At 36.6% G+C, this 13,314-nt stretch overlaps 2 non-coding genes across 2 annotated transcripts; both read left to right on the top strand.

Annotated features, from left to right (window-relative positions):
• The first annotated feature begins 8,599 nt into the window (after positions 1–8,599).
• On the top strand, positions 8,600–8,706 carry LOC141663291 (small nucleolar RNA R71). Its single transcript, XR_012551368.1, has one exon. It is a non-coding gene; the product is annotated as a small nucleolar RNA R71 (small nucleolar RNA).
• Positions 8,707–11,460: 2,754 nt separating this feature from the next.
• LOC141663141 (small nucleolar RNA R71) lies at positions 11,461–11,567 on the top strand. The gene has a single exon (XR_012551225.1). It is a non-coding gene; the product is annotated as a small nucleolar RNA R71 (small nucleolar RNA).
• Positions 11,568–13,314: the final 1,747 nt, after the last annotated feature.

Below are 13,314 nucleotides of genomic sequence, written 5' to 3'. Positions count from 1 at the left end.
TTTTTATTGTTATTTTTTTTAATGTTATTTCTGCAGGGAATTCGTTGAGTAAAATTAGTGAAATAAATTATAATTACGTGCATAAATTATTTAATCGGTAGAATTCAGCGTTGGAAACCCGAAATAAACGGGTACCCGCGGATTTTACCGCCGTCCGCGATGAATTTCGACGAGGGGACGGTGGACGATGATGATGTTTATCTGAGTCCTAATATTTTAAAATAAATAAATAAGTAAATATGTATAAAAACGTGAATAATTATAATTAATTAGTTCGAATCGATGGTTGGAATTGTTAAGTGGATTTCGGTTTGTTATCGGTTGAATTAATTGTTGGGTTGTTTGTTGTTGATTTGACGTCGACTGTATTCGACGGGTAGTCCGATAAACAAAGGAGACGCTGCCCGATTTCCGGGGAATTTACCTACGGAAATACGGGAGCGTATCCGACGATTATCGGGGCGTCGAGTGGTTATATAGATACATATGTGTCTTATATGAAACTTGATTGCACGATGTGATGAAATAATTTGCTAAAATCAATAACCCTGATTTCGTAAAATTACGAGTATACATATTTTCTGAAAACGAGCACCGAACCGATTTTCGAGAACGTGAACCCTAACTGACACGTGTATTATTATATGAAGTATGTTACGAGTTAGGCTATGTAATCGTAAGGGTAGAACTGATAGTGAGGATATGTCAGGCTTAAACGATCGTCTAATCTAGGGTATTTCGACTCTGTAGGTTCCAGATGAAAGACCCAATTTCCAAAGTCGGTTTAGGAATAACCTAGAGTTTGGTAGGAAGAGCTCTGCAAGATGCAGGTCGTTCGAGACCATCAGAACCAGACGTAGGATAAAGAGTGAAATGGAATAGTGATGGTTATCTGGCTTCTAGCAATCGCAGGAACAACACATCAACGAATTATTGAGATAAAGAAACGATGATATTTTGAGACAGAATGTCAGAACAGATGTGTTATTGCGAGTGTGACTAACTGCTAAATCCCAAAGGCAAGTATCCCTATCATCACTTTTTGTTCAAGTGATATTTATTTTAAATCTTCTTATGCAAGTATTGCTTTCCCTATTCTCAGTTAGGAATAGATAAATGTTTTACATATCGCTGAATTTAAATGCTTATTATGCAAGTACTCTCTGCTATTCTATGTTCATAATAGTTAAATGTTTTTACTTATCAAATTACTGGATTTATAAATGTTTTGGGTTTTGAGAAAAATGAGTTGGTTTTGCGAGTATTCCTGCCCAAGTAAATGGGGGAATAAAAATTTATAAGGGTGTCGAGTATTATGACCCCTCTCAATAAAAGGTTTTAAGATTGGATGATCACAAATTGCGTAAGAGGCCGTGGTGGCGGTCCAGCGGAGATTTAGGTATTATACAGGATATGATACCTTTAGGACGATATGTGCCTTGGGTGCCCACATTTGTTTAGTTGGATATACTGCGGCATACCGGTGTTGCTCCACAGCTGATCACCGGCGGCAACACATCGTCGTTCGAGAATTCCAATCTAAATTATTATATTGCTTTTGATAATATTATAAGGAATGGCTTATCAACTACTTCTGTTTTGAATAAAAGGTAAAATGCCGTTTTGATTCAGTTTCTGCTTGATGTGGATATTTAGGTTGTTGTTAAATATTAAAGGTGGTATTCGTATAGATGATTAATGTTGACTTCAGTATGGGATGTTGTGAGCATCAAAGTTCATATTGATATCTAATTTGATATGACAACAACATAAGTATTAATATCAAGAGTTCGGTTTTGAATAAAGTTCATGATTCATTCCATAATCATTATTTCATGTTATTGTTGTTTACGATATTTCCGTAAATACTGTTTTACGAGTTTTATTCTCGTCAAGATCCAAAGTATTGTTGAAGCATTTCGCTCGAAAATATCAAAAAGAGTTTTGAGTACAGTGAGAAACAATTATCCGATTCTTTAATAAATTTCTGTTTCAGCAATTATGATTTTAAAATATTATGCGCTATTGCAGATGTTGGTTTAATATCAAAATGACCATATATATTATAATGAACTTGCTGAGCATTCCTTTCGCTCGTACTTGCCTGTTTTTAAATTTAACCTCCAGTGAGGATTAACTTGCGCTGTTTAGCCGCGTAATTCGAGGAAGCAAAGAAGAAGCTTTTGGAAGGTGGTTGGTCCAGGGTTTATGAACTAGTGTAAGTTCTTTTTTGTAAAGTTGTTTATATTATATTATATTATAATTATGTTATTTTGTAGTTGGGCCTAGTATACTTCTTTTCGAAGTTATATTAGCGGGTTAGTAGTGGATTGGAATTTGTTGAAAAGAGTTTTAAAAGAAAGTGAAAATTTATTTGTGGAATTTGGATATCTTTTTTCTAGAACTGTAACCTTAAAAGATCTTGGATTAGTTTGGGGTCATAGATGCTAAATATCTTTCGCTGGCATTTGCATTTTGATTTAACAGGTTAATTTTGATTGAGGTTTTACAGTGACGGCCAAATCCTCTGACCCCGGATTTGGGGGCGTTACATGTTGATATTAGAGCAGAGGTTATAGTTAACTAGAAACGAGAGTGTGTAGGAGTGTGTATAGTTATGTGATGACGCTTGAGCTCATATCGAGTTCCTGTTGGACTATTGGATATAGTATCGAGTAAGCTAAGATAGGCGGCATTTGTTTGAGATGGTTGTGTTGAGCTTAACAAAACTCCTGGAAGTTGCAAACATCCATTGTGGAATCTTCCGAGGCTACTACGATTCAACGACGATGAAGTTTATCGATATCCTTAAAACGTGAAGAAGTGTCTAGAATTGGGTGAAGAGTCAACAGAAGAGTTCAAATGGAAGATAAGTATTAAGACTTTGGCAATACCTTCTCTTTCTATAATTCCTTTTGACATCTCTCAAAAAAAAGTAATTGTTAGAGGATATATTCCCTAACCACTCATTTTCAATCTTACCCATGTTTTAAATGTGCAAGAGACTGTCATAATGCCTACTTTTCAGGTTTTGATAGCTCTGCCAAATTATGATAATTTAACTTCCACTTTTCTTATATGGTGGATGTTTCTTGGTGATGCGACACCATTTGCTCATTTTGTGCCAGAATTTTATTCTTTGGATTTCATTTCCTTCAGAAATATTCGCTTTGAAATCTTTTCAGTTTTATTCATTTGATTTTGGATTCCTTTGATATTCTTTCATTTTGACTGAGATGAACAACCCTATCTATAGGGGACACAAGGTATACTTGTCTGTGTGATAGGAGTTGGATGGGACGTCATCACTTGTGTGTGTTATGACTACAAGAAGGTTAACAACCTTTAGTATTGTCTTAATTTGGACACGTAATACCAAGTTTATTTGATCATATTGATCTCTTAGTTATTCTTTTATTTCAATAATGATTTTCACAAATTCAGATTTTGGTCCTATTATAATATGGGATTCATTTCTATTTAAAATTTCATGATTTTATCATCCCAAACATTCGAAGGTTTGCCAATCAAATTAAGCTGAGTATCCTGGTCAAGTCAAAGTAAGGCGATGTGATGGAATTACCAAGGACGACAATGGAGTGCAATGCGATTAAAATATCAGTGATGTATAGCGAAGTCAACCTGTTTCTTTATTGGGAAAAATATCAAACTGATCACTCATTTCATCCAAATGTATCAAATGGGTCATTACTTTCCAGATTGACTCAATTTGGTTACCAGTTTGAAATTTTATATCAATTTAGTTATTTAAAAGTTAAAATTTTGTATCGGTTTAGTCATCGGAAGATGATTTATTTGATACAAAATTTCAAATTAATGATCAAATTGAGTCAAACTGGAAAGTAATGACATACTTGATATATTTGGATGAAACGAGTGACCGACTTGATATTTTTCCCTTTCTTTATTTCTCTCTTTATTTCTCTCTATCTCTCTTTCTTTTTCTTCCCCTCTATTCTTCTTTCTCGCAATCAGTAAAAGTGATTCTATTGAGAAATTGGTCAAAGGATGTGGATGGAGCAATGTTGCAGAGTATAGCTCCCGTGAAAACCATGTGGTATAAGGAATTGCAGTGTTATTAGAAATTTTGAGAAAAGTTACATATGAAAGATTGGGAAGTTGGTTAGAAGACCCTTAGTACTTTCTTCTGCTGATTCCGAGGACGGAATCCTTATAAGGGGGGTAGATTGTAATGTCCCATATTTTCAAATATTATTATTATTATTATTTGAAATTGTTTGTGTGATTTTATGTGAATTTTAGAGAATTATCTGGTAATTGGAGTGATATTTTGGATGTTTATATGTGATATTCTTTGAGTATACTAATTTTTATATGTCCATAATAAAGTATAGATAATTGTGATATTTTCCTGGTAATTTTTGGATTGTTATATGATTTTATAATGATTTACGAATTTATTAATTATTTTCAGAGTATTTAAAAAACTATTATATAAAGTTAGGAATCGTTCAACTTCAACCATTTTTACATTTTTATAACCTGAAACTCTTCCGAAAACTCCTTCCTAATCTAATCTAGGTATTTTGAACATTTTCCGTGTTTTAACTTTTTCCATCCGGATTACGGTTTGAGCCATGCGCGTCCCGGCGCAAAATTTTCGATACGATAATCATTTCGGTATATCAATAAAACCTGTATTCTCGAGAGACGTGATATTTTTACATTATTTTCTCATAGGGTGTTTTATAAGAAGTTCGGTTTTGATAATTATCCAATTTTGATATTAAATTATATCATTTTTATAGTTACTTAGCGGCTAAGTAATCTATTTTCGGATATTTATTTGCATAAATACTTGGATTGTCTCTAGAATTGTTTTCATGATTTTATAATTACAATAATTATTTATGGGATTGTATAAAATTTAGAAATCAATATTTCATTAATTATTTAGCCCTGTATGATTTTCTAATTGCATTTATTTGTAAAATCCGTATTTAATTTCGGAATTCTTCAAAAATCTCGAAACTCGTATTTTATTAAGTTTGAATTATTTTGAGAATTTTAAAATTAATTTGGAAATTTTTAGGATTAATTTAACCCGCGTGTCGTTTCATTTAATTGTTAAAAAACGGGTATAAATTGCATTTCAGGAATTGTTTTACAATTTTGAAATTTATGTTTTCATTAACTTCGGGATATTTGTGATATTTTAAGACTATTTCAAAAAAATTCTGATTAATTTCCGCGCGCAGCGTTACGTCTTTAATTGCGGTTTTAAAATCCGATCGGATTTATAAAATGAAAATGGGGTACGTGGCAAGATTTGGCTATTTTGCAGAAACGTGTCACGTTTTTACAGAATGAGATATAATTTATTTATTTTCTATTAAAACAACAGCTTCTTCCTCCCTCATCTCAATCTCTCTATCTCTGTTATCTCTCTCCCTTTCACCATCTCTCCAAAACTCTCGTCTCTCTCCTATCTCTCCCTCCTCTCCCTTTTCCTCCCTCGTTTTTTCCCTGTTATGCCGTCGCTGTCCAACTCCGGTGAGTGCCCGGCGCCGCTCCTGTATTCCACCCATTTGGTTGCTCCGATTTATGTTTGGCTGAAATACATACGCATATACACGCGTGTATGTTTCTGTGTATCAGTTGAATGTTTGCAATATTGGTTCTGTTGTTTCTTTTGATGAAGTTGTGTTGCTATTCTGACTTGCTTCTGTTTCTCTGTCCCGCGCGTTGTGCGCGTGTCTGTGTGGTTGACATTTTTTTGTTGTTATTTTTTTAATGTTATTTCTACAGGGAATTTGTTGATTAAAATTCATGAAATAAATTATAATTGCATGCATAAATTATTTAATCAGTAGAATTCAGCGTTGGAAACACGAAATAAACGGGTACCCGCGGATTTTACCGCCGTCCGCGATGAATTTCGATGAGCGGACGGTGGACGATGATGATGTTTATCTGAGTCCTAATATTTTAAAATAAATAAATAAGTAAATAATTATAAAACGTGAATAATAATAATTAATTAGTTCGAATTGGTGGTGGGGATTGTTAAGTGGATTTCGGTTTGTTATCGGTTGAATTAATTGTTGGGTTGTTTGTTGTTGATTTGATGTCGACTGTATTCGACGGGTAGTCCGATAAATAAAGGAGACGTTGCCTGATTTCCGGGGAATTTACCTACGGAAATACGGGAGCGTATCCGACGATTATTGGGACGTCGAGTGGTTATATAGATACATATGTGTTTTATATGAAACTTGATTGCACGATGTGATGAAATAATTTGCTAAAATCAATAACCCTGATTTCGTAAAATTACGAGTATACATATTTTCTGAAAACGAGCACCGAACCGATTTTCTAGAACGTGAACCCTAACTGACACGTGTATTATTATATGAAGTATGTTACGAGTCGGGCTATGTAATCGTAAGGGTAGAACTGATAGTGATGATATGCCAAGCTTAAACGATCGTCTAATCTAGGGTATTTCGACTCTGTAGGTTCCAGACGAAAGACCCAAGTTCCAAAGTCGGTTTAGGAATAACCTAGAGTTTGGTAGGAAGAGCTCTGCAAGATGCAGGTCGTTCGAGACCATCAGAACCAGAAGTAGGATAAAGAGTGAAATGGAATAGTGATGGTTATCTGACTTCTAGCAATCACAGGAACAACACATCAACGAATTATTGAGATAAAGAAATGATGATGTTTTGAGACAAAATGGCAGAATAGATGTGTTATTGTGAGTGTGACTAACTGTTAAATCCCAAAGGCAAGTATCCCTATCATCACTTATTGTTCAAGTGATATTTATTTTAAATCCTGTATTTGCTCTGCTCCTTCTTCATCTTCAATAACTGATTCCCCTATTAAGGATCTCTCTAAGGTATCTGACTTTGGCAATTACTCAGGATTTGAATTCATGACAGAGTCAACCCACTCTACTTTAAAGCACTCCTCTTTAGCTGTGGGTAACTTTATTGACTTGAACACATTAAAAGTGACCTATTGATCGTGAACCTTCATTGTAAGCTCTCCTTTTTGCACATCGATCATAGTTCGGCCTGTAGCCAAGAATGGTCTTCCCAAGATGATGGGAATCTTCTTATCTTCCTCAAAGTCCAGAATTACAAAATCAACTGGGAAGATGAGTTTGTCCACCTTGACCAAGACATCCTCCACTATTCCTCGCGGATAAGCGATGGAACGATCAGCTAGTTGCAATAACATGTATGTCGGTTTCGGATCAGGTAGACCAAGCTTCTTGAAGATAGACAAGGGCATCATATTGAAGCTAGCTCCCAAATCAGACAAGCATTTATCGAACGACAAGTTTCCAATAGTGCAAGGAATAGTGAAGCTTCCAGGATCTTTAAGCTTCGGAGGCAACTTCAGTTGCAGCACAGCACTGCATTCCTCCGTAAGAGCAATGGTCTTTAAGTCATCGAGCTTCACTTTCCGAGAGAGAATACATTTTATAAACCTCGCATAGCTAGGCATCTGTTCAAGAGCTTCAGCGAAAGGTATGTTGATATGAAGTTTCTTGAACACCTCCAGAAACTTAGCAAATTGTTTATCCAACTTCTGCTTCTGCAGCCTTTTAGGAAAAGGAGGTGGAGGATAGACCTGTTTCTCCCCTGTATTACCCTCAGGAGGAGTGTGTTCCACAGTTTTCTTCCTTGATTCCACCTCGACATCCTTCTACACCACTTTTTCAGCCACAACTGCATTTTTTGAAACTTGAGATTTTCCAGGCTCTTCGTCTTGCTGAATTTGGGGGCTTGCAACTTTTCCAGACCTCAAGGTGATGGACTTCACCAGTTCCTCGACTTCCCTCTTGCCTGGATTATCTTCTGTATCACTAGGGAGTGTACCGGGTTGTCGATTCAGTAAGGCATTAGCAATTTACCCCATTTGGTTCTCCGGAGTCTTGATAGAAATAGCCTGGCTTTGGCATATAAGAGCCTGGTTTTTGCACATAAGCCGCAACTCCTCCAATTCAGAATTTTCATTCAAAGATAGACCTGCACCTCCATGAGTTTGATGTTGAAGTTGGAGTTGTTGTCTTGGTGAAAATTATTGTTAAAAACCAGGAGAATTAAATTGCTTGGATCCAAACTGCTGATAAGGCTATTGTACCACATTCTGATTGTTGCTCCAGCTGAAGTTAGGATAATTCCAGTTGTCAAGATGATTAGTGTCTGGAACTGGTTGCTGCGATCTCTAAAAGTTGCTCATAAACTGAGTTGATTCACTAGATATAGCGCATTGCTCTGTCGCATGCGAACCTGCACAAAGCTCAAAAACACCCGTCCTCTGATGAACTCCATAGTTAGCCAGCGAATCGATCTTCATAGACAATGCCTTTAGTTGAGCAGTGATAGCCATAGTTGTACCCACTTCAAGAATTCCTGCTACCTTACTCTATGGCAATCTCTGGGTTGGATACTGATATTAATTAGTAGCCATCAGTTCAATTAGATCATAAGCTTCATCGTAGCTCTTATCCCATAAGGCTCCACCTGATGCTGCATCGAGCATGGGTCTGGACTGTGCTCCCAAACCATTATAAAAACAATTGATGATCATCCAATCAGGCATTCCATGATGAGGATACTTCCTAAGCATCTCCTTGTAGCGCTCCCAAGCTTCATATAAAGATTCTCCTGATTGCTGTGCAAATTGAGTAAGAGCATTCCTAATTGCAGCTGTCTTTTCTATAGGAAAGAATTTAGTGAGAAACTTTTGAGCAAGATCTTCCCAAGTAGTAATCAAACCAGCTGGTAGAGAGTGTAAGCAACTCTTAGCCTTGTCCCCCAGAGAGAATGGGAATAGTCTCAGCTTCACAACATCTTCAGAAACACCGTTGAACTTGAAGGTGTCGTAGATCTCAATGAAATCCCTAATGTGCAAATTGGGATCTTCCTTTGGAGAACCCCACAACTGGATTGAATTCTACACCCATTGAATCGTGCTTGACTTGATTTCAAAAGTATTAGCTGAGATGGTTGGTCTGACAATGCTAGACTAAATGTCATTGATCTTGGGTTGAGAAAAATCCATCAAGGCTTTCGTTCGTGCTACTGGATATCCCATTGTAATGAGTACCTGAAACACAACAAGTAAACTGTGAAAGTAAAAGATTCTGAGTCAGTGAACTTTAACGACCACTGATGACAAGCACATAAACTAAAAATTAACACCGAGTCCCCGGCAGCGGTGCCAAAAACTTGTTAAGGCGAAAACACGCGCTAAAATTCACGCAAGTATACGCGTTCGCAAGTAGTATAAGATATAAATCAGATTCTCTCCCACAGAGACTGGTTTAGGTTAAATTCAATTTATGCACCTATGCAACAATGAATGGTTATCTCTTAATGCTAAGACAAATAACCAGTTGAGATTGTTTATAACTAAGAATTAAACTAACAATTATAACTAAGAGAACAAGAATGGTTGAATTAATATATATGACAAACATGTGATGGTGATGCCACTAATCATATAGCACGAAACTAGCAAACGCCAACTGTCGTTGTACGAATACCCTATTACCAAGAATCCACAAAAGAGATAGAAGTTGAATAGACACCAATTATTCTTAGTCCTTATATGTCGTTAAGAATTGAAAATATAACGGTTTAATGCGCAAGTTATCTATCGTGATTACATAGGACAAGTAAGATGGTTAAAATTACCTACGAATCATGCATAACAATTACATGAACCTATGCTAGCATGGCAAGTTCTAAACCTCTATATTCACTTTCGCTTCAATAGAGATTAACACATTATCTTATATGTTAGCTACGCACATAAGACGAATAAGCACAACCAATACTAGGATATCAATCAATCACCACACACTAAGGTATCAAAATAAATTAACTAAAGAAATCCATAAATAAATCCTCTAGAACCCCATGATAACGATTAGTTCATAACTGAACTCATCGTCACCATGGGTTCCAATGAAAACATGATAATAAACAATATAAGAATACTAGGGTTCAAAGACAAATCAAAAACAAGCATCCAAGTATCGCCTAAATCAAAAAAAAACAAAAGTCTTCTTCTCCGTAGCCGTCTCGTGCTCTCTAGGTCTTCTTATTGCTCTCCCAGGCCTCCTTGTTGTTAAAAACGTCTTTTTATTGGTATATATAGGCTCCAGGATGACCAGGACTCTCAAAATCTTTAATTTCAACTAAAATCAGGATTCTAGGGCAGAAACCGGGTGCGGGCGCGCTGTTTTCGGGCGCGGCCGCACTGGAATAGTGTTTTCAGCGGCGCGGGAGCGCTGACATTTTGGAAAAATTTCTGACATTTCTTTTTTTGGTCGTATCTTGAGTTCTGCTCGTCAGAATTAGGCGATTCAACTTCCCACACGAATCTAACAAGATTCTCTATAAATTTAGAATGGCCTAGGTCTCCAATTCTGATCTCGTTTCAGTATATTTCTTTGAAAAGCTTCTTTCTTCATTTAACTGATGCCTGAAATGCACAAACACAAAAATACATCAAAAGTACCAATAACTTGAGTCCAAAACACCAACTTAAGCCTGTAATGAAGCGTTCCAAGTAGATATATAATCCACTTATCAGTAGTCTTCCTTGGTTCCACTTCTGCTTTTTGCTGCTATACTTCTTCTTCAGCCCCAAATTCTTCATTTGAAACTTGAGTTTGTTCGGGATTTGCAACCTTCCCTGACCTCAAAGTGATTTCCTTCACATGCTCCTTAGCTTCCCTCTTTCCTAGTACTTCAGTGTCATTAGGTAGTGTACCAGCTTGACGATTTAGCAATGCATTGACAGTTTGTCCAATTTAATTTTCCAAGGTCTTGATAGAAACAGCTTGGCATTTGCACATAAGCTTCAACTCCTCTATTTCAGATTTTTCATTAGCTTGTTGCAGCTGAAGTTGCTATCTTGGTGCATATTATGGTTGCTGAAAACCAGGGGGTTGTACTGCTTAGCTGGGTACTGCTGATAAGGCTGTTGAACCGCATTCTGAGCGTTGTTCCAGCTGAAATTAGGATGATTGCGGTTGTTAGGATGATAGGTGGCTGGCACAGGGTGTTGTGATCGCTGAAAGTTGCTCACGAACTGAGCTGATTTACTAGAAATAGAACACTAAAATTTTCATGGGCACCAACACAAAGCTCACAGACACTAGTGATTTCATAAACTCCATAATTAGCCAAAGTCTCCACCTTCATCGTCAAAGCCTTAAGTTGGGCAGCTATAGCAGTTGCTGCATCCAACTCCAGAATTCCTGCTACTTTTCCCTGAGTCAGTCTCTGGGAAGGATTCTTGTATTCATTAGCAGGCATCAGTTCAATCAATTCATAAGCTTCATTGTAACTCTTAGCCCCCAAGGCTCCTCCTGATTCTGCATCGAGCATGGGTCTAGAAGTAGCACCCAATCCATTGTAGAAATAGTTTATAATCATCCAATCAGGCATGCCATGGTGTGGGCACTTCGTTAGCATATCCTTATATCGATCCAAAGCCTCACACAGAGATTCTCCCATTTGCTGGGCAAACTGAGTAAGATCATTCCTGATTGCAGCAGCCTTCGCATAGAGAAGAATTTAGTGAGAAACTTTTGAGCAAGATCTTCCCAAGTAGTGATAGACCCTGGTGGTAGAGAATGTAACCAGCACTTAGCTTTATCCCTCAGAGAGAATGGGAAGAGTTGCAGCTTAATAGCATTTTCAGTCACACCATTGAACTTGAAAGTGTCACAGATCTCGATGAAGTCCCTGATGTGCATGTTGGGGTCTTCTGTAGGAGAACCCCCAAACTGAACTGAGTTCTGTATCATCTGAATCATGCTTGACTTGATCTCAAAAGTGTTAACTGAGATGGCTGGTCTGATGATGCTTGACTGAATATCATTGATATTAGGCTGAGAATAGTCCATCAAAGCCTTAGGAATTTCTGCTTGATCTCGTAACACTACTAAAACTGGTTCCTCGAATTTATTTTCTTCTTCTACCTTCTCTTTATCCTCAACAACTTCCCTTCGAACCACTACAGCTTCTTCCTCGGCTTGATCCAGATTTCTCTTACAAGACCGACAATGCGTATGCATACACGCTCACTAGAGTACCTGAAATAAGACAAGGAAACATATAAGTAACAATGTCTAAGTCAATGAACTTTAACAACCACTGATGACAAACACATAAACTAAAAATTAATGCCGAGTCCCCGGCAGCGGCGCAAAAAACTTGTTAGTCGCTAAACACGTGCTAAAATACACGCAAGTATACGCGTTCACAAGTAGTATAAGATTTAGATCAAATTCATTCCCACAGAGACTCTTTGGTTAATTTAAGAACATGCATCTATGCAACAATGGTATTGTTATTATCCAATGCTAAGACGATTAACAAATTGAGATTGTTTTAACTAACTTAAGCTAACAATTATAACTAAGAGAATAAGAATGGTTGAATTAATATATATGACAAACATAGGATTCTAACTTCATTAAATACTTCATTCAATAGCCTTTTCATTCTTAACCTTGGAATATAATGGTGATGACACTAATTAGATAACATAAAACTGATAAATGCCAACTTTCGTTGTACGAATACCATACTACCACACATCCATAAAAGAGATAGAAGCTGAATAGACACCAATTATATAGAGACCCTATATGTCTACAGAATTTGACAATATAACGGTTTAACGCACAAGTTATCTATCATGATTACATATGGCAAGTAAAGTGGTTAAAATTACTTACAAATCATGCATAACAATAACACATGAACCTATGCTAGCATGGCAAGTTCTAAACCCTTAAATTCACTTTCGCTTCATTAAGAATTAACACGCTATCTTATAAATTCATGACGCTCATAAGACGAATAAGCACAACCAATACTAGGCTATCATACAATCACCACACACTAAGGTATCGAAATAAATTAACTAAAGAAATTCATAAATAAATCCGCTAGAACCCCATGATAACGATTAGCCCATAATCGGACTCATCATCAACGTGGGTTCCGATGAAAGCATGGTATAATAAACGTAGTCTTTATAAATGAATGATAAACAAGTATAAACAAGAGTATAGGTTCAAGAATAAGAAAACTAGCATCCAACGTTACAACTTAAACAAAGAATTACAAGTTAAAACTAGATCTTCTTCGCCTTGGTTTAATTGTGCTAAACGGTCTTCTTACACCTTCTCCTTGTGCTCTGGTATGTCTCTTTATAAAAAACGAGCTTATTTATGTATATATAACATCCCCATATAGAGTAGAAGTCTTATGGATCAAAAGCCCAATA

The sequence above is a fragment of the Apium graveolens genome, chromosome 5 (assembly GCF_009905375.1).
Source record: "Apium graveolens cultivar Ventura chromosome 5, ASM990537v1, whole genome shotgun sequence".
Taxonomy (NCBI): Eukaryota; Viridiplantae; Streptophyta; class Magnoliopsida; order Apiales; family Apiaceae; genus Apium; species Apium graveolens.
This window is presented reverse-complemented; position numbering and strand designations above follow the sequence as displayed.